Below are 22,575 nucleotides of genomic sequence, written 5' to 3'. Positions count from 1 at the left end.
ATCCCGCTAGGTTAAAACCCACAAGGGTGGGCACCTAGGGCAAGATTGGGAAGGTGGCCGAGGACGGAATGAAAACCCAAAAGGGCGTTCCGGGCAAAATGAAAAAATGAGTTGCGAGCCACCATGAGAGGTAAGAAAAAGCTAAGGTGAAAACCCGAAAGGGCACCTTAGGAAAAATGAGGGATTTTCAAAAAAAAAATGAAAAATGAAAAATTTTAAAAAGGCAACCCCAAAAAGATGGAGGGATAAGAAGGGAGCAATAAGGAGGATTTAGGAAGGAGGCTAAATTTAGGATTTAATTTCTTTTTGAGTCAAAGACAATTGCTTCAAATTGGTGGTTTTTCATGTTGGCTACTAGGTTGTTGATCTTTATTGGTGTTTGGCCAACTTAGTAGCATGACTTGCAATTGCTTGGAGTGATAAGGGGGTGATATAAGGGGAGTGTGAATGGTTTGGAGGATTGTGTAAGTCACTTTGCTATTGCTTTGGGATAAGGCAAGAGTGACCATCTTTGCTATGGTGATATAAGAAGGGTGGAGTTGCGTGATGAGTCGGAGTTGGTGGTGTGTTGTGTCCTTGTTTGAGGGAGATATAAGGCGGGGGAGTGAGTGAAGAGTTTGTGTCAACTTTGAGTCTAGATTTTCTCTTTAATTGGTGGTTGTTCAAGAGGGATATATACGAAGGAAGAGGTAAGGGAAGAGTGATCATTCACTCCTACACTCACTTGTAGACTATAAAATTGCTTATTTCGGGTTTTGCTCAGGACTAGCAAAAGTCTAAGTGTGGGGGTGTTTGATAGTAGTGTTTTGTGTCGGTCTAAGAGGGTGATTTCATCACCCTCGTGTCTTTTAAATATGGGTCTTTAAGTGTGCTTATCCTAGTATTTGATAATCGATTATGATGTGGCAACTTGTCCATTTTACCTCGGTTTTACAATTGATTTTGATGCACGGAACCCGAGGGTTGAGGAGAACCCTTCAACGGTCAAGACAAGGCACAAGCAGCTCACATGTGGCCTAATATCGAGCTGGGAGAAGTGAGGAGTGAAGATTAAAAGAACTGGGATCAAGGAAAGAGGTCAAGAAGCAAATGGAGAGAATTCCAAACTGTGAGCCTTGGCGCAGGCTGCACAAATGAGGTGCGCAGGCTATGCAAATGAGGTGCGCAGCTGCGCATGATTGCGCAGGCAAGAGTACTTTTGGCGCAGCCTGCGCAACTCTGTTTTACGGGGCTTCCTAATCCTCATTTGGGCTTCTTAAATGGAAATCTTTTTAGGTTTTCGTGAATCCCTATATATACCCAAGAGTTTGAAGATCTGAAAACATCTTAGAACATCATATCATCTCATCTAATCTCATCATTTAGGGTTTGAATCTTGTAACAGTTTAGAAGACTTTTTCATTCAAGTTGTAATCTTTCTTTGTTATTTGGGTTTTATGAAGACTATGGAAGGCTAATCTTCCACTACTTGGTGTAATACATTTCAAGCTTTCATCTTTATCATTGTATTGACTTTCTAATCTCTACTCTTTCATTAATTTCAATTTCTATGTTTGAATGTCTTCACGAATGTTTTGTTGTGAGAATTATCTACCCTTGCCTCTATAACACTCATATATTGCTTGATTGTTGCAAAGTTTCTTACTTTTGTGATATCTTGTTGAAGCAACTCATATTGGTTGTTATCTTGGTTTAAAGTTGATGTGACCATAATTAGAGCATATTTAGTCCCCGAATTAGCCTTGTTCCCATGCTTTTTAGTGCATATTTGGGTCATTTATTGTCTTTAGTCCTTTGTTTTGCATATTCTTTGAGGTTTTGTTTCCTTGGTAGGAAAGGAGTGCAAACCTTGCATTTTCATGGCAAAATGAAGCTAAATTGACTGAATTCAATGACCAAGCATCAAAGAGAAGACAAGATTAGAAAGCCTTTGTACATACTATAGTAGATGGGCAATGATGAGAAAAGATCCTTGCATCCCCGGGGAAATCCTCAAGGATTTTATGAAGGGAAAGGAAGAAAAGAAGAAAGGAAGAAGCTGTAAGACAATCCGAGCGGATTTCCCACAATCCGCCCGTCCAAGAGGTGCAATCCGAGCGTCTTCCCCAGCTGGACGCCCATCCAGAAACACCACAATCCGCCCGTCCACCCCTCGAATCCGCTCGTCCAAAACGCCCACAATCCGCCCGTCCCGTGCCCCGGACGCTCGGATTGTGTGTCAGCTATTTTCGTCTTCTACTTGTTTATGAAGGATGCGCATATTTTTATAAGACCGGCGAAAAGGAGACCGGAATCTCCCTTGAGACCGGCGATTCCTCAAGGACTTAATCGTCATTTAAGCCCTTAGTAAACCCTAATTTATGTAACTAATCCCCACTATAAATACCCCATTTAGGAGAATTAGATTATCATGTTCTTCTTAGGAATCTCTAGTGTAGTTTATATCAATCAAATCTCACTTTAATCTTGTAATCAATATTTAATCAAGTTTTAATACAAATTTCATTTTCTTAATCTCTCTTTGGTTCATCTTTCATTTTGGGTAATTGAAGATTATTTGGGTTGTTATTGGGAGATTGACAACCTTCCAATCAATCATCAAGTACTTCTTTTATTCTTTGCTTTATTATTAGAATCATTAGTAGGTATAATTCTCTTAATCCCTTTTTAATTATTGTTAATTATTTTCATTTATCCATCATGTTTCACTTTGTTGGTATGATTGACAACCTTGCTAGCATGTTCAACATGATAATGAGTGAGTAGTTTCTTAGCTAGGGTTAATGGGTAATTAGGGGAAACCAACATGGGGGATGATTCATGCTTAAATTAATATGTTTTCATAGTTTATTTGCTTGCTTGTTGTGATCTCAACTTATACACATGTTATGTTTGATGAAATGCGAGTCTATGAATCCTTGCATTTTTTACCCATCACCTATCTTTTCAATGAGACTTGTTAGACATAAACCAACTCGAGTCTCATTATACCATGCATATAGTTGAGTAGGGAAGATTAAGTCGACTTGTAGGTGTTGTACAATCTAATCGATTCGGCTCCGAGACCCAAACTTTCCTAGGATTGTAAGATATAAACCAACTCGATCCATCACAACAATAATTGCTTGCCTATAATTGGAGAATATATTTGTATGATCAATTCCCATGAATCCCCAATGACCCCATGACACCCTAGTGCCTTTTATCAATTGTTTACATCCCTTTTTAATCATCTTGCTTGTTTACTTTCATTGCTATTTAGTTTAGTGATCTTCTACTTCAAACCCCAAATTGTGACACCCTTAGACACCACTAGTTGCAATTGAAAATCTCATCTCAATTCCCGTCCCTTGGGATCCGACCTTTACTTGCCTATTTACTAATTGTAGAGTTGTTTGTGGAGTTATAAATTGTGTTTTGGTCTAGGTGCTCCTAACGACAAGTACCGAAAACTAAACCCTCCTAAGGGAACACGACCAAAAATGGCGCCGTTGCCGGGGACGGTGTTAACTTGATTTAGATTTTCTTATATTGTTATTAGTTGTGTCTTTCTTTGCCTTGGGGAAGTAAAACTCCTCAAGGTTTGTTCGAATTATTTTCGAGTTGTTTGATATTTCGCATGTCTAGAGGATTACAAGGTAACTTGTTACCCTTTGATCAAGAAAATGAAAGGACTTTGACAACCAATAGAAGACTTGTTAGGAGAACTTTGAGAGGTATTGGTGAGGTTCTAGATATTCAACCAAACACTATTGTGTTCATCAACCCTTTTGCAACAGAAGGTGAGGAGAACCCAACACAAAATCAACCCACAATGCCTAAATTTTCATCACATTCCGTACCAACCGAGGAGAACCTACCTAATGGTACTCCCACACCACAACACTTAACCGGAAATTTCATTGCCAAATCCGCATTTATCCAATTAGTCGAAAGAAGCCAATTTGGGGGGATGCCTAGTGAAGACCCTCACTCTCAAATGGAGACTTTTTGTGACTATTGTGATGCGATTTCTTAAACCGGTGTAACTCAAGACCAAATTCGATGGGTCTTATTTCCTTTTTCTCTAATTGGCACCGCAAAACAATGATTGAAAGGCCTTGATAAGGCTACTCTCGGAATTGATTCTTGTAAGCAATTGGCTCTAGCTTTCTACAAAAAGTTCTATCCACCGGAAAAGACTAACATGCTAAGAGCTCAAATTACGGACTTTAAGCAAAGAGATGAAGAATCCTTGTATGAAGCTTGGGAGCGATTCAAGGGAATTTGTCGCTCATATCCTCATCATGGACTTAGCGAGTCGTTCTTGGTACAACAATTTTGGAACGGTCTTTATGATGACTCAAGAAACATTCTCAAAATGGGATCAAATGAAATGTTTACCGAAGTTGACGACAATCAAACTTGGAACAAGATTGAGGAAATGGCGGTCCATAATTCACAATATAGTAGACCTCGCAAGGCTACTAGAGGAGGAAAGCATGAAGTGGACTCTATTACTCAATTGGGTGCTCAACTTAGTGCTCACATTGATACCATCAATTTGAAGTTCGAAAAAGCTATGGCTAGACTTGAAGAAGCCTCAAAATCACCAAAGCAACATGTTAATGCCATGACGGCATCTTCATCAATCCCAAGTAGGATATTTGAGAATTGTGGAACTTTGGGACATGACCAAAGTGAATGTAGGGAAACAATGAACAAGTGAATTCTTTTCAAGCATACAAGAATGGTACCCCTTATTCAAACTATTACAATGAGAACACCAAATTACACCCAAATCTCTCATACAAAAGCCGAAATGTTCAAAATCCTCAACCAACATACACCCCACCTCCCATGAGAAACCAAAATCAAAGACCCTTTTACAACCAAAACCAAGGTTACAAAAATCAAACTCCATACAATCAACAAAATGACCAAGGTTTTGATGTTCAAAAAGCAGTCCTCCAAATGCAAAAGAATCAACAAGAGTTTTTCACTCAAATGCAAAAGGATAGTCAAGCAAAGGAAATCACCATCAACAACATCCTAGCCCACACCAAAATGTTGGAAACCCAATTAACTCAACTAGCATCTTCAAGCTCACAAAGACAAAAGGGGCAATTACTACCTCAAAGTAATCCCCCAAGACATGAAACGGTTAGTGCCATTTACTTGAGAAGTGGTACGAGGTATGAAGCACCGGAGAAGCAAGTTGAGGATAAAGTTGTGGAAGCTAGTGACAAAGAAGAAGTTGTGCAAAACTCCAAGGATGGAGAACCATTAAAAGAAGAAATTTCAAAGAAAAAATGAAGACAGGGCCAAGGAGAAGGAGCCCATTGTGATTAGATTTCCTTTTCCGAGTCGTCAAGCCAAGCCCAAATTTGATGACCAACTTGGAAAATTTATGGAGATTGTGAAGAATTTGGAAGTCTCGATTCCTTTCACGGAATTAATCAATCACGTGCCGGCCTATGCAAAGTACATGAAATACATCCTTACGAAGAAGAAGTCGATCCGGAAGCTTGAGACTATCGCCTTAACTAAGGTGAGTAGTGAAATACTTCAAGGGAGTTCACCTCCAAAACTTAAAGATCCGGGAAGCTTCTCAATACCGTGTACCATTGGCGACACCACGATCAACAAAGCCTTATGTGATCTAGGGGCTAGTGTGAGTAATGCCATACTTGGTGAGTAAAAGGTTAGGGATGGGAGAGCATAAATGCACCAATATCACACTCCAAATGGCCGATAGATCGACGAAGACACCATTGGGGATATGGGAAGATGTTCCCGTGAGAGTTGGGAAATTTTTCATCCCGGTGGACTTTGTCATTGTTGACATGGAAGAAGACTCCAACATTCCAATCATTCTAGGTAGACCTTTCTTACACACCGCGGGTGCGGTGATAGATGTGAAGCATGGAGAGCTTACTCTATAAGTGGGAGATGAAAGCATAACTTTCAATCTTGACAAGACCATGAGAGCTCCCCGTTTGCATGAACCATGTTTTATGGTTGATCATTATAGCCGGAAGGATGATAGGAAGAAGTCGGAATTCCAATGGAAGAATAAAGTCGATGATGCTCCATTCAAAGAGCAAGGAAATTGTAACAAAGAGAGCTTGAAATGCTCACCAAAGTCAAGCAATGATGAAGATGGCCTCATTGGTCAAGACAAGAAAGTGGGAGAGTTGTCTCTTTCAACTCAAGAGATCTTTAGTGACCAAATAGATGAAGTTTGTGGTCTTTGGGACGATGAGTTTGAAGGGATCTTCAATCCCTACATTGGTAATGCTATCGATCATGACCAACATGAAGGACAACAAGGGCAAAGATCTATTGATGATCTTTATCATGACAATGAACAAGCTTTTGACTATTTCTTCAAGGTGTTGAGTAACATCAACAACACCTTGGACATGCCCCCATGACATCTCACTAAGGATGAGAGTTTGGTGGAGTCCTCTCCAAACCACCATTTGTAAATATACTAACTCCCTAACTTGGATTTTAATTCTTACATTGCATTTTTGTCATTTTTTGATTTTTATGCTTTGATCAAGATATTTATCATTTTTGAGAGAAGTGAGGGAGGGACTAATTATTTTATTGATGTATAGTGCTTTAGCTTAGTGTGGGGATAGCAATTGCCTAGGCTATTCATGCCTTAGTAGTGCCCCTACAATGAAGAACACGGGATTTGAATAATGAAAATGACACGGGATATGCAAGTGCACGGATGGAACTGAATCCGGGTAGACTAGGAGGAATCCGAGCGTCTTTATGGGGAATCCGCTCGTCTTATAGGAATCCGAGCGTCTATAGCAGAATCTGTCCGTCCAAATGAGCTTCAAAATTGAAAATTTTGGTCTGTTAGAGAATCCAAGCGTCTGAGCAGAGAAGACGCTCGTCTGAGAGATCCGCTCGTCTTTGCAAGAAGACGCTCGTCTTTTTGCCAGTGCAGATTGAGAAAATTCGCTGTAACAGAATCCGCTCATCCTGAATTGCAGAAATCCGCCCGTCTTCATTGAAAGACGCTCGTCTTTAGGCGAGATTTCCTGAACCCAAAATGAGCACAATCCGAGCGTCCCGAAGGGAATCCGCTCGTCTTCCCCCTGCAGATTCAAAATTTCGGGTGTTTTAAATACCCCTTCCCACATTCATTCATTCATTCATACATTCAAACACTACCCCATAAACCCGAAAACCCGAAAACCCTCATCCTCTCCATCACCAAAAACAAGATTTCCTCAATGAAATTCAACAAAATCAAAACCAAACTTCCTTACAACAACAATTAATCACTCCTTTTCCAACAATAATCAATCCAAGCACCAAAATCTTCAACCTTTGAGTCGATTTTTGAAATACAAGGGCAAATCCTTTCATCTTAAAATCGATTTGGGTATAATTGGAAATTGAAGATTTTCAATCTTTTCTTGGTATAATCATCAATGGCAAGAACAAAAGGGTCAACAAAGGCACTCAAGGCAAAGGCACTCTCAAAAAGGCAACAACGCCTTCAAGCAAAGAAAGCTTCAATGGCTATGGTGGTTGCTAGTGCAAACTTGGAAGTTCAACAACAACAAGATCCTCCCTTGGAAGCAACAACAACAACAACTCCGGAAATTGCTCAATTACCCAACTATCCGGAGGTAATTTTCATTTCTAACTCCCATAGGGATACATTTGCCAAGTATGTTAAGAAAGCCATTCTACCCACCAAATTCATATGTGAAGATGCCTTGAACAAATTGGGTGTCCTTGAACAAATAAAAGCCTTCTTTGAAGCCATGGAGTTGGGAAAATTGTTTACTACAAGAGAATTGACATACCCCTCCCTTACCTTGGAATTCTTGAGTTCATTGAAAGTGACTAAGGTAGAGACTAGAACATACATCGAGTTTCGCCTTGCCAATGTGAATAGGTGCATCACCTTTGATGTTTTGAGTAAAGCATTAGGTCTTAGTGATACACCATACTATCATAAGATGGCCGAAAAGTATGACCCCGCTTCTCTTTGGGAGGCGATTTCCGGGAAGAAATTTGAGAACTTTCATGCTTGTCGCGCTCTATTAGTCCACCATCCGGGCATTAGAGTGTGGCACAAGGTCATCGGGAATACTATAATTGCAAGAAAAGACATTAATCACTTTACAAAGCTCGATTTTGTTCTACTTGAGTCGGCCTTAAATGTTGGAAGGGAATTCACTAAGCCTTACAATGCTCTAAGGCTTTTGGTGGAAAGATGGCTCAATGTTGATTGTGGTAAAGAAGGCACCACTTTTATCGTAAATGGAGGTCTAGTTACTCTCTTGGCCAAGTACTTTGATCCAAATTTAAACAAGAATAACACCTATGTGGCGATCAAAGGGGGTCATCTCATTGACATGGATGCCATGATTAACAAGTACAAGTGGGTCAAGCACAACTCTCTTGACACCAACTATGGGTGGGCAATGACTACATGACTCTACTTATGCAATAGATGCATAAACAAGCTTAAAATGATCGAGTAGTTGCATACTTGGCCCAATATCCACCCCTCCTTCATTTAGCTAGGCAAGGACTACTTGATCCTTCATGTCCTTTGCCTAGTTGGGCGGATAGGGAAGTTTTCTTTCGAAGCACATCTACGGGTGAAAGACCGGGTGAAGATGGGAATGTCGATGATGAGGTTGAAGATGATGAGGGTGTTGATGAAGAGGTAGATGATGAAGAAGAAGAGGCTAATGATGATGATGAAGGAAGTGAGCAAGGAAGTGAAGAAGGAAGTGGTGATGAGTCCGCTTCTATGGAGGAAAATGATGACAATGATGACATGGTGGAGGACTAGCAAGCTTTGGAGGCTCCTACCCTCTTGAGGTTTGTCTACTTCTTTCTTTGTTTTATTTATTTTTATCTTGAGCATAGTTTGGAGAGTCCTAGAAACATGAGGACTAACACCTCGGCCCCATTGAGGTGTTCTTTTATTGTTCCCGTTTGAAAATCCAAAATGACAATTTAATTTCATGCATTGCATCTTGTGTGCATGAACTACCCCATAATTTAAGACATTAGAAATAATGTCTATCTCGGTTTGGGGAAGTACATGCATACGCAACGGGAGGTAATCTAAATTACGCTCTCCGTCATAAACAAAAACTCATGCATCATGTAGTGTAGATTAGTATAGCTTGCATTTAGTATAGAATTCATGCATCATGCTTGCATAATTTCCTATCATTTTGACCATTGAGGACAATGCCCATATTAGTGTGGGGATGGGAAATTTTAACTTAACTTTTATTCAAAAACCCAAAAAAATCAAAAATTTCGAAAAAATCAAAAAATTTGAAAAATTTGAAAATCCAAAAACAAGTTCATTTCCTTTGTAGTGTAGACTTGTATATATTATTGTATATATTGTGTTTGTTCTATCCTTGTTCACATTGATCGACTACGGCACATCCGAGACATGAGGATATTGAAGACCGCATGGTATGATCTTTCCAATCTCCTTTTTCCTCTTTATGTTAATGACTATGTGGCTTTATTTTGATTGATGCGGTATAAAAATTGTGAATTTAGGACTTGCATTTAGATTATATGGCATATTAGTTGGTAGAAGCATATGCATTAGGATGTATATATGTTAGTTGCATCATGGCATATACTTTGCATGGTAGAAAATTTTTGTGAAACCGTCTACTTGTGAAGCTTAATAAGTGTATATAGGTCCTAATAGATGCTTTTTCTTCTTAAGACTTTGCTTGTTAGAATACTTGTAAAACACCCTCGGATGTGTCATGCTAGTATCCTTTGACCCAGGGATTAAGGCCTAGTCAAGAGTACCTTGTAGTGTGATAACTCCTTCGCTACCGTTTATTCCAAGGTAACCCTTGAAACCATGCATCCATCATCCATGTTCTACCACATTTTTGTCATCAAAGGGAATGGGCACAAAAAGAAATTGATTTGAGTTCAATGAAATGAAAAGTGAAAGAAAGTTTGCAAAATGTATCAAATGAAAAGAGGAGCAAAAATAGACTCCTAATGCTTCAAATATAAGGCACCCTCACTACATATGGGGTGACTTTGAAAATGTTCAAAAGAAAAATGCAAAACTTGAAAAATTGTCAAGTATTGAATTGCCAAAAATCAAAAGAAATGGCAAACGAAAGTGTTCTCAAATGTTATATGCCACAAGAAATTGGGGGGAAAACAAAAACAAAAGAAAACTCCCAAAATGAAACTCAAATATCTATTGATCCCTTTATCCATCGTATCCATTTTTATGCATGGTAGAGAGGGGATGACCCTTCTTCTTGTCTAGGCAAGAGCGGGAATTCCGCGATCCTCCAGTGTTTCTAACACCATAGGGAGTCTATTCTTGACAAAATCATTTAACGATTGAGGACAAAGGTACCCTAGCTTGACACAATTTGGAGGTGATTTATTGGTATCCTTCTAGGCTTAGTAGTTTGAAGAAATTGCATCTATGAAGGAGTGTGTACCCTTGAATTGCTTCCCTTATAGATAATTTCCGCCACTTAGATGAGGAAAGTGGCTATTCTTTTATAGATGCAGCCATTACTTGATTTTATGTGCTTTAATGTTTGGATACGTCGCCATTTTGGCAAGACCCACCTTGCCTTGCAAGAAGGCATCCTACCTCATGGTTGTCTTGTTATGAGTTGAAGGGGCGGAGTAGTGAGACCCGCTAATTGTCTCATATCGGCTATGCTATTAGGTTAGTTTAAATAACGGTCCTAGTCTTTGTCACCTCTTTACTCGGGACGAGCAAAGGTTCGGTTTGGGGATATTTGATGTGACCATAAATAGAGCATATTTAGTCCCCGAATTAGCCTTGTTCCCATACTTTTTAGTGCATATTTGGGTCATTTATTGTCTTTTGTTCTTTGTTTTGCATATTCTTTGAGGTTTTGTTTCCTTGGTAGGAAAGGAGTGCAAACCTTGCATTTTCATGGCAAAATGAAGCTAAATTGATTGAATTCAATGACCACGCATCAAAGAGAAGACAAGATTAGAAGGCCTTTGTACATACTATGATAGATGGGCAATGATGAGAAAAGATCCTTGCATCCTCGGGGAAATCCTCAAGGATTTTATGAAGGGAAAGGAAGAAAAGAAGAAAGGAAGAAGCTGTAAGACAATCCGAGCGGATTGCCCACAATCCGCCCGTCCAAGAGGTGCAATCCGAGCGTCTTCCCCAGCTGGACGCCCGTCCAGAAACACCACAATCCGCCCGTCCACCCCTCGAATCCGCTCGTCCAAAACGCCCAGAATCCGCCCGTCCCGTGCCCCGGACACTCAGATTGTGTGTCAGCTATTTTCCTCTTCTACTTGTTTTATGAAGGATGCGCATATTTTTCTAAGACCAGCGAAAAGGAGACCGGAGTCTCCCTTGAGACCGGCGATTCCTCAAGGAATTAATCGTCATTTAAACCCTTAGTAAACCCTAATTTATGTAACTAATCCCCACTATAAATACCCCATTTAGGCTAATTAGATTATCATGTTCTTCTTAGCAATATCTAGTGTAGTTTATATCAATCAAATCTCTCATTAATCTTGTAATCATCATTTAATCAAGTTTAAATACAAATTTCATTTCCTTAATCTCTCTTTGGTTCATCTTTCATTTTGGGTAATTGAAGATTATTTGGGTTATTATTGGGAGATTGACAACCTTCCAATCAATCATCAAGTACTTCTTTTATTCTTTGCTTTATTATTGGAATCATTAGTAGGTATAATTCTCTTAATATCTTTTTAATTATTGTTAATTATCTTCATTTATCCATCATATTTCACTTTGTTGGTATGATTGACAACCTTGCTAGCATGTTCAACATGATAATGAGTTAGTAGTTTCCTTAGCTAGGGTTAATGGGTAATTAGGGGAAACCAACATGGAGGATGATTCATGCTTAAATTAATATGTTTTCATAGTTTATTTGCTTCCTTGTTGGGATCTCAACTTATGCACATGTTATGTTTGATGAAATGCGAGCCTATGAATCCTTGCATTTTTTACCCATCACCTATCTTTTCAATGAGACTTGTAAGACATAAACCAACTCGAGTCTCATTAGACCATGCATATAGTTGAGTAGGGAAGATTAAGTCGACTTGTAGGTGTTGTACAATCTAATCGATTCGGCTCCGGGACTCAAACTTTACTAGGATTGTAAGATATAAACCAACTCGATCCATCACAACAATAATTGCTTGCTTATAATTTGAGAATATGTTTGTCTGATCAATTCCCATGAATCCCCTATGACCCCATGACACCCTAGTGCCTTTTATCAATTGTTTACATCCCTTTTTATTCATCTTGCTTGTTTACTTTCATTGCTATTTAGTTTAGTGATCTTCTACTTCAAACCCCAAATTGTGACACCCTTAGACACTACTAGTTGCAATTGAAAATCTCATCTCAATTCCCGTCCCTTGGGATCCGACCTTTACTTGCCTCTTTACTAATTGTAGAGTTGTTTGTGGAGTTATAAATTGTGTTTTGGTCTAGGTTCTCCTAACGACAAGTACCGAAAACTAAACCCTCCTAAGGGAACACGACCAAAAATGGCGCCGTTGCCGGGGACGGTGTTAACTTGATTTAGATTTTCTTATATTGTTATTAGTTGTGTCTTTCTTTGCCTTGGGGAAGTAAAACTCCTCAAGGTTTGTTCGAATTATTTTCTAGTTGTTTGATATTTTGCATGTCTAGAAGATTACAAGGTAACTTGTTACCCTTTGATCACGAAATTGAAAGGACTTTGACAACCAATAGAAGACTTGTTAGGAGAACTTTGAGAGGTATTGGTGAGGTTATAGATATTCAACCAAACACTATTGTGTTCATAACCCTTTTGCAAGAGAAGGTGAGGAGAACCCAACACAAAATCAACCCACAATTCCTAAATTTTCATTACATTCCGTACCAACCGAGGAGAACCTACCTAATGGTACTCCCACACCACAACACTTAACCGGAAATTTCATTGCCAAATCCGCATTTATACAATTAGTCGAAAGAAGCCAATTTGGGGGGATGCCTAGTGAAGACCCTCACTCTCACATGGAGACTTTTTGTGACTATTGTGATGCGATTTCTCAAACCGGTGTAACTCAAGACCAAATTCGATGGGTCTTATTTCCTTTTTCTCTAATTGGCACTGCAAAACAATGGTTGAAAGGCCTTGATAAGGCTACTCTCGGAATTGATTCTTGGAAGAAATTGGCTCTAGCTTTCTACAAAAACTTCTATCCACCGGAAAAGACTAACATGCTAAGAGCTTAAATTACGGGCTTTAAGCAAAGAGATGAAGAATCCTTGTATGAAGCTTGGGAGCGATTCTAGGGAATTTGTCGCTCATGTCCTCATCATGGACTTAGCGAGTGGTTCTTGGTACAACAATTTTGGAACGGTCTTTATGAAGACTCAAGAAACATTCTCAAAATGGGATCAAATGGAATGTTCACCGAAGTTGACGACAATCAAACTTGGAACAAGATTGAGGAAATGGCGGTCCATAATTCACAATATAGTAGACCTCGCAAGGCTACTAGAGGAGGAAAGCATGGAGTGGACTCTATTACTCATTTGGGTGCTCAACTTAGTGCTCACATTGATACCATCAATTTGAAGTTCCAAAAAGCTATGGCTAGACTTGAAGAAGCCTCAAAATCACCAAAGCAACATGTTAATGCCATGACGGCATCTTCATCAATCCCAAGTGGGATATGTGAGAATTGTGGAACTTTGGGACATGACCAAAGTGAATGTAGGGGAACAAATGAACAAGTGAATTCTTTTCAAGCATACAAGAGTGGTACCCCTTATTCAAACTATTACAACGAGAACACTAAATTCCACCCAAATCTCTCATACAAAAGCCAAAATGTTCAAAACCCTCAACCAACATACACCCCACCTCCCATGAGAAACCAAAATCAAAGACCCTTTTATAACCAAAACCAAGGTTACCAAAATCAAACTCCATACAATCAACAAAATGACCAAGGTTTTGATGTTAAAAAAGCAGTCCGCCAAATGCAAAAGAATCAACAAGAGTTTTTCACTCAAATGCAAAATGATAGTCAAGCAAAGGAAATCACCATCAACAATATCCTAGCCCACACCAAAATGTTGGAAACCCAATTAACTCAACTAACATTTTCAAGCTCACAAAGACAAAAGGGGCAATTACCACCTCAAAGTAATCCCCCAAGACATGAAATGGTTAGTGCCATTAACTTGAGAAGTGGTACGAGGTATGAAGCATCGGAGAAGCAAGTTGAGGATAAAGTTGTGGAAGCTAGTGACAAAGAAGAAGTTGTGCAAAACTCCAAGGATGGAGAACCATCAAAAGAAGAAATTTCAAAGAAAAATGAAGACAAGGCCAAGGAGAAGGAGCCCATTGTGATTAGATTTCCTTTTCCGAGTCGTCAAGCCAAGCCCAAATTTGATGACCAACTTAGAAAATTTATGGAGATTGTGAAGAATTTGGAAGTCTCGATTCCTTTCACGAAATTAATCAATCACGTGTCGGCCTATGCAAAGTACATGAAAGACCTTCTTACGAAGAACAAGTCGATCTGGAAGCTTGAGACTATCGCCTTCCTAAGGTGAGTAGTGTAATACTTCAAGGGAGTTCACCTCCAAAACTTAAAGATCCGGGAAGCTTCTCAATACCGTGTACCATTGGCGACGCCACGATCAACAAAGCCTTATGTGATCTAGGGGCTAGTGTGAGTGTTATGCCATACTCGGTGAGTAAAAGGTTAGGGATGGGAGAGCTTAAATGCACCAATATCACACTCCAAATGGCTGATAGATCGACAAAGACACCATTGGGGATATGGGAAGATGTTCCAGTGAGAGTTGGTAAATTTTTCATCCCGATGGACTTTGTCATTGTTGACATAGAAGAAAACTCCAACATTCCAATCATTCTAGGTAGACCTTTCTTACACACCGCGGGTGCGGTGATAGATGTGAAGCATGGAGAGCTTACTCTAGAAGTGGGAGATGAAAGCATAACTTTCAATCTTGACAAGACCATGATAGCTCCCCGTTTGCATGAACCATGTTTTATGGTTGATCATTATAGCCGGAAGGATGATAGGAAGAAGTCGGAATTCCAATGGAAGAAGAAAGTCGATGATGCTCCATTCAAAGAGCAAGGAAATTGTAATAAAGAGAGCTTGAAAAGCTCACCAAAGGCAAGCAATGAAGAAGATGGCCTCATTGGCCAAGACAAGAAAGTGGGAGAGTTGTCTCTAACAACTCAAGAGATCTGTATTGACCAAGTAGATGAAGGTTGTGGTCTTTGGGACGATGAGTTTGAAGGGATCTTCAATCCCTACATTGGTAATGCTATCGATCAAGACCAACATGAAGGACAACAAGGGCAAAAATCTATTGAGGATCTTTATCATGACAATGAACAAGCTTTTGACTACTTCTTCAAGGTGTTGAGTAACATCAACAACACCTTGGACATGCCCCCATGACATCTCACTAAGGATGAGAGTTTGATGGAGTCCTCTCCAAACCACCATTTTTTAATATACTAACTCCCTAACTTGCATATTAATTCTTACATTGCATTTTTGTCATTTTTGGATTTTTATGCTTTGATCAAGATATTTATCATTTTTGAGAGAAGTGAGGGAGGGACTAATGATTTTATTGATGTGTAGTGCTTTAGCTTAGTGTGGGGATAGCAATTGCCTAGGCTATTCATGCCTTAGTAGTGCCCCTACAATGAAGAACACAGGATTTGAAGAATGAAAATGACACGGGATATGCAAGTGCACGGATGGAACTGAATCCGGGCAGACTAGGAGGAATCCGAGCGTCCTTATGGGGAATCCGCTCGTCTTACGGGAATCCGAGCGTCTATGGCAGAATCCGTCCGTCCAAATGAGCTGCAAAATTGAAAATTTTGGTCTGTTAGAGAATCGAGCGTCCGAGCAAAGAATCCGCTCGTCTGAGAGAATCCGCTCGTCTTTGCAAGATGACGCTCGTCTTTTTGCCAGTGCAGATTGAGAAAACTCGCTGTAACAGAATCCGCTCGTCCTGAATTTCAGAAATCCGCCCGTCTTCTTTGAAAGACGCTCGTCTTTAGGCAAGATTTTCTGAACCCAAAATGAGCAGAATCCGAGCGTCCCGAAGGGAATCCGCTCGTCTTCGCCCTGCAGATTCGAAATTTCGGGTGTTTTAAATACCCCTTCCCACATTCATTCATTCATTCATACATTCAAACACTACCCCATAAACCCCAAAACCCTCATCCTCTCCATCACCAAAAACAAGATTTCCTCAACCAAATTCAACAAAATCAAATCCAAACTTCCTTACAACAACAATTAATCACTCCTTTTCCAACAATAATCAATCCAAGCACCAAAATCTTCAACCTTTGAGTCGATTTTTGAAATACAAGGGCAAATCCTTTCATCTTAAAATCAATTTGGGTATAATTGGAAATTGAAGATTTTCAATCTTTTCTTGGTATAATCATCAATGGCAAGAACAAAAGGGTCAACAAAGGCACTCAAGGCAAAGGCACTCTCAAAAAGGCAACAATGCCTTCAAGCAAAGAAAGCTTCAATGGCTATGGTGGTTGCTAGTGCAAACTTGGAAGCTCAACAACAACAAGATCCTCCCTTGGAAGCAACAACAACAACAACTCCGGAAATTGCTCAATTACCCAACTATTCGGAGGTAATTCTCATTTCTAACTCCCATAGGGATACATTTGCCAAGTATGCTAAGAAAGCCATTCTACCCACCAAATTCATATGTGAAGATGCCTTGAACAAATTGGGTGTCCTTGAACAAACAAAAGCCTTCTTTAAAGCCATGGGGTTGGGAAAATTGTTTACTACAAGAGAATTGACATACCCCTCTCTTACCTTGGAATTCTTGAGTTCATTGAAAGTGACTAAGGTAGAGACTAGAACATACATCGAGTTTCGCCTTGCCAATGTGAATAGGCGCATCACCTTTGATGTTTTGAGTAAAGCATTAGGTCTTAGTGATACACCATACTATCATAAGATGCCCGAAAAGTATGACCCCGCTCCTCTTTGGGAGGCGATTTCCGGGAAGAAATTTGAGAACTTTCATGCTTGTCTTGCTCTATTAGTCCACCATCCGGGCATTAGAGTGTGGCACAAGGTCATCGGGAATACTATAATTGCAAGAAAAGACACTAATCACTTTACAAAGCTCGATTTTGTTCTACTTGAGTCGGCCTTAAATGTTGGAAGGGAATTCACTAAGCCTTACAATGCTCTAAGGCTTTTGGTGGAAAGATGGCTCAATGTTGATTGTGGTAAGGAACGCACCGCTTTTATTGTAAATGGAGGTCTAGTTACTCTCTTGGCCAAGTACTTTGATCCAAATTTCAACAAGAATAACACCTATGTGGGGATCAAAGGGGGTCATCTCATTGACATGGATGCCATGATTAACAAGTACAAGTGGGTCAAGCACAACTATCTTGACACCAACAATAGGTGGCTCACCAATGATGCTAGATCTTTCACTTTGCCTTCCAAGATATGCCGCTTGAGTGCTCATCGAACAAACTACCTACTTCCACTCTCAAAAGGCGCCGAGTACATCATCCGTCAACAAAGGGGCGAAATTGAAGAGCCCTCCTCCTCCATTGTCACACCACCCTATCCATTCAAATATCAAGAATTCAAACCCAAAGATGTTGAAGTGGGCAATGACTACATGACTCTACTTATGCAAGAGATGCATAAACAAGCTTACAATGATCGAGTAGATGCATACTTGGCCCAATATCCACCCCTCCTTCATTTAGCTAGGCAAGGACTACTTCATCCTTCATGTCCTTTGCCTAGTTGGGCGGATATGGAAGTCTTCTTTCCAAGCACATCTAGGGGTGAAAGACCGGGTGAAGATGGGAATGTCGATGATGAGGTTGATGATGATGAGGGTGTTGATGAAGAGGTAGATGATGAATAAGAAGAGGCTAATGATGATGATGAAGGAAGTGAGCAAGGAAGTGAAGAGGGAAGTGGTGATGAGTCCGCTTCTATGGAGGAAAATGATGACAATGATGATATGGTGGAGGACTAGCAAGCTTTGGAGGCTCCTACCCTCTTGAGGTTTGTCTACTTCTTTCTTTGTTTTATTTATTTTTATCTTGAGCATAGTTTGGAGAGTCCTAGCAACATGAGGACTAACACCTCGGCCCCATTGAGGTGTTCTTTTATTGTTCCCGTTTGAAAATCCAAAATGACAATTTAGTTTTATTCATTGCATCTTGTGTGCATGAACTACCCCATAATTTAAGACATTAGAAATAATGTCTATCTCGGTTTGGGAAAGTACATGCATACGCAACGGGAGGTAATCTAAATTACGCTCTCCGTCATAAACAAAAACCCATGCATCATGTAGTGTAGATTAGTATAGCTTGCATTTAGTATAGAATTCATGCATCATGCTTGCATAATTTCCTATCATTTTGGCCATTGAGGACAATGCCCATATTAGTGTGGGGATGGGAAATTCTAACTTAACTTTTATTCAAAAACCCAAAAAAATCAAAAATTTCGAAAAAATCAAAAAAATTGAAAAATTTGAAAATCCAAAAACAAGTTCATTTCCTTTGTAGTGTAGACTTGTATATATTATTGTATATATTGTGTTTGTTCTATCCTTGTTCACATTGATCGACTACGGCACATCCGAGACATGAGGATATTGAAGACCGCATGGTATGATCTTTTCAATCTCCTTTTTCCTCTTTATGTTAATGACTATGTGGCTTTATTTTGATTGATGCAGTATAAATAATGTGAATTTAGGACTTGCATTTAGATTATATGGCATATTAGTTGGTAGAAGCATATGTATTAGGATGTATATATGTTAGTTGCATCATGGCATATAGTTTGCATGGTAGAAAATTTTTGTGAAACCGTCTACTTGGGAAGCTTGATAAGTGTATATAGGCACTAGTAGATACTTTTTCTTCTTAAGACTTTGCTTGGTAGAATATTTGTAAAACATCCTAGGATGTGTCATGCTAGTATCCTTTGACCCATTGATTAAGGCCTAGTCAAGAGTACCTTGTGGTGTGATAACTCATTGGCTACTGTTTATTCCAAGGTGACCCTTGAAACCATGCATCCATCATCCATGTTCTACCACATTTTTGTCATCAAAGGGAATGAGCACAAAAAGAAATTGATTTGAGTTCAAGGAAATGAAAAGTGAAAGAAAGTTTGCAAAATGTATCAAAGGAAAAGAGGAGCAAAAATAGACTCCTAATGCTTCAAATATAAGGCACCCTCACTACATATGGGGTGACTTTGAAAATGTTCAAAAGAAAAATGCAAAAGTTGAAAAATTGTCAAGTATTGAATTGCCAAAAATCAAAAGAAATGGGAAAAGAAAGTGTTCTCAAATGTTATATGCCACAAGAAATTGGGAGGAAAAACAAAAACAAAAGCAGACTCCCAAAATGAAACTCAAATATCTATTGATCCCTTTATCCATCGTATCCATTTTTATGCATGGTAGAGAGGGGACGACCCTTCTTCTTGTCTAGGCAAGAGGGGGAATTTCGCGATCCTCCAGTGTTTCTAACACCATAGGGAGTCTATTCTTGGCAAAAGCATTTAACAATTGAGGACAAAGGTACCCTAGCTTAACACAATTTGGAGGTGATTTATTGGTATACTTCTAGGCTTAGTAGTTTGAAGAAATTGCATCTATGAAGGAGTGTGTACCCTTGAATTGCTTCCCTTGTACATAATTTCCGCCACTTAGATGAGGAAAGTGGCTATTCTTTTATAGATGCATCCATTACTTGATTTTATGTGCTTTAATGTTTGGATACGTCGCCATTTTGGCAAGACCCACCTTGCCTTGCAAGAAGGCATCTTACCTCATGGTTGTCTTGTTGTGAGTTGAAGGGGCGGAGTAGTGAGACCCGCTAATTTTCTCATATCAGCTATGCTATTAGGTTAGTTTAAATAACGGTCCTAGTCTTTGTCACCTCTTTACTCGGGACGAGCAAAGGTTCGGTTTGAGAATATTTGATGTGACCATAATTAGAGCATATTTAGTCCCCGAATTAGCCTTGTTCCCATGCTTTTTAGTGCATATTTGGGTCATTTATTGTCTTTAGTCCTTTGTTTTGCATATTCTTTGAGGTTTTGTTTCCTTGGTAGGAAAGGAGTGCAAATCTTGCATTTTCATGGCAAAATGAAGCTAAATTGATTGAATTCAATGACCAAGCATCAAAGAGAAGACAAGATTAGAAGGCCTTTGTACATACTATGATAGATGGGCAATGATGAGAAAATATCCTTGTATCTCCGGGGAAATCCTCAAGGATTTTATGAAGGGAAAGGAAGAAAAGAAGAAAGGAAGAAGCTGTAAGACAATCCGAGCGGATTGCCCACAATCCGCCCGTCCAATAGGTGCAATCCGAGCGTCTTCCCCAGCTGGACGCCCGTCCAAAAACACCACAATCAGCCCGACCACCCCTCGAATCCGCTCGTCCAAAACGCCCACAATCCGTCCGTCCCGTGCCCCGGACGCTCGGATTGTGTGTCAGCTATTTTCGTCTTCTACTTGTTTTATGAAGGATGCGCATATTTTTCTAAGACCGGTGAAAAGGAGACCGGAGTCTCCCTTGAGACCGGCGATTCCTCAAGGACTTAATCGTCATTTAAGCCCTTAGTAAACCCTAATTTATGTAACTAATCTTCACTATAAATACCCCATTTAGGCTAATTAGATTATCATGATCTTCTTAGCAATCTCTAGTGTAGTTTATATCAATCAAATCTCTCTTTAATCTTGTAATCAACTTTAATCAAGTTTTAATACAAATTTCATTTCCTTAATCTCTCGTTGGTTCATCTTTAATTTTGGGTAATTGAAGATTATTTGGGTTATTAATGGGAGATTGACAACCTTCCAATCAATCATCAAGTACTTCTTTTATTCTTTGCTTTATTATTGGAATCATTAGTAGGTATAATTCTCTTAATCCCTTTTTAATTATTGTTAATTATCTTCATGTATCCATCATGTTTCACTTTGTTGGTATGATTGACAACCTTGCTAGCATGTTCAACATGATAATGCGTGAGTAGTTTCCTTAGCTAAGGTTAATGTGTAATTAGGGGAAACCAACATGGGGGATGATTCATGTTTAAATTAATATGTTTTCATAGTTTATTTGCTTGCTTGTTGTGATCTCAACTTATGCACACGTTATGTTTGATGACATGCGAGCCTATGAATCCTTGCATTTTTTACCCATCACCTATCTTTTCAATGAGACTTGTAAGACATAAACCAACTCGAGTCTCATTAGACCATGCATATAGTTGAGTAAGGAAGATTAAGTCGATTTGTAGGTGTTGTATAATATAATCGATTCGGCTCTGGGACCCAAACTTTCCTAGGATTGTAAGATATAAACCAACTCGATTCATCACAACAATAATTGCTTGCTTATAATTTAAGAATATGTTTGTATGATCAATTCCCATGAATCCCCTATGACCCCATGACACCCTAGTGCCTTTTATCAATTGTTTACATCCCTTTTTAATCATCTTGCTTGTTTACTTTCATTGCTATTTAGTTTAGTGATCTTCTACTTCAAACCCCAAATTGTGACACCCTTAGACACCACTAGTTGCAATTGAAAATCTCATCTCAATTCCCGTCCCTTGGGATCCGACCTTTACTTGCCTCTTTACTAATTGTAGAGTTGTTTGTGGGGTTATAAATTGTGTTTTGGTCTAGGTGCTCCTAACGACAAGTACCGAAAACTAAACCCTCCTAAGGGAACACGACCAAAAGTATCAACCTTTGTGAGTAGAAATTGATTATGTCATTGGGTTTGTTGGCTTAGACATACTCTTGTGATATCCCATTTACTTTTCTCTTGGTTTTGCTCTTCATGCTCTTAGCTACAATTCCTACATGGTTTAATGTTAGAATTTGTAGTTTAAGTAGGATTATCATTGTTGGCTTAGATAGTGGTAATCATTTGCTTGAGGTTTGTTGTTGGGTAGATGAATTTAGAGAGAAAAGAGTCATACTTTGAGAAAAGGTGGAACTTGTAGGATTATACAAGTTTCCTCTCATATTATTGTTGTTTACATATCAAGTGTTTGTTGCTTTGATTCTTAGGAAGTTTACATCTTTAGTGTTGTTGTGCTTGTTTCCAATCAAATGCCCTCCATTTATGTCACCACTTGTTTACCATTGTGCATAACCATTGTTTGTTGATAAACTTAGTTAATAAGTCTTAATTGTAGTTAGAGTCTTAATTAGTTAATAGAATCCTAATTAGTTGCCACATAGTTTACAATTCAAGTTTTAGTTTTAATCCCTTATCTTGAGTTCGACCTTTACTTCCCTTTACTACTATTCTTAATTGCATAGTGTAGAGTCAAGTTTGGTTTATAAATATTTAATTTGGTACCTATCTTTTTATCCTACCAAATCTCATCAGCATCTCTTTCAAGATTGCAGGTCCAGTCAAGATGTTGTGCAGATGT

At 39.2% G+C, this 22,575-nt stretch overlaps 2 non-coding genes across 2 annotated transcripts; both read right to left on the bottom strand.

The window, feature by feature from the left end:
• Nucleotides 1–4,186: 4,186 nt before the first annotated feature.
• Nucleotides 4,187–4,293, bottom strand: LOC141616453 (small nucleolar RNA R71). The gene has a single exon (XR_012530800.1). It is a non-coding gene; the product is annotated as a small nucleolar RNA R71 (small nucleolar RNA).
• An 8,986-nt stretch (nt 4,294–13,279) lies between these two features.
• LOC141616271 (small nucleolar RNA R71) lies at nt 13,280–13,386 on the bottom strand. The gene has a single exon (XR_012530626.1). It is a non-coding gene; the product is annotated as a small nucleolar RNA R71 (small nucleolar RNA).
• Between the last annotated feature and the right edge of the window lie 9,189 nt (nt 13,387–22,575).

Source organism: Silene latifolia, chromosome 11 (assembly GCF_048544455.1).
Source record: "Silene latifolia isolate original U9 population chromosome 11, ASM4854445v1, whole genome shotgun sequence".
Classification (NCBI taxonomy): Eukaryota; Viridiplantae; Streptophyta; class Magnoliopsida; order Caryophyllales; family Caryophyllaceae; genus Silene; species Silene latifolia.
This window is presented reverse-complemented; position numbering and strand designations above follow the sequence as displayed.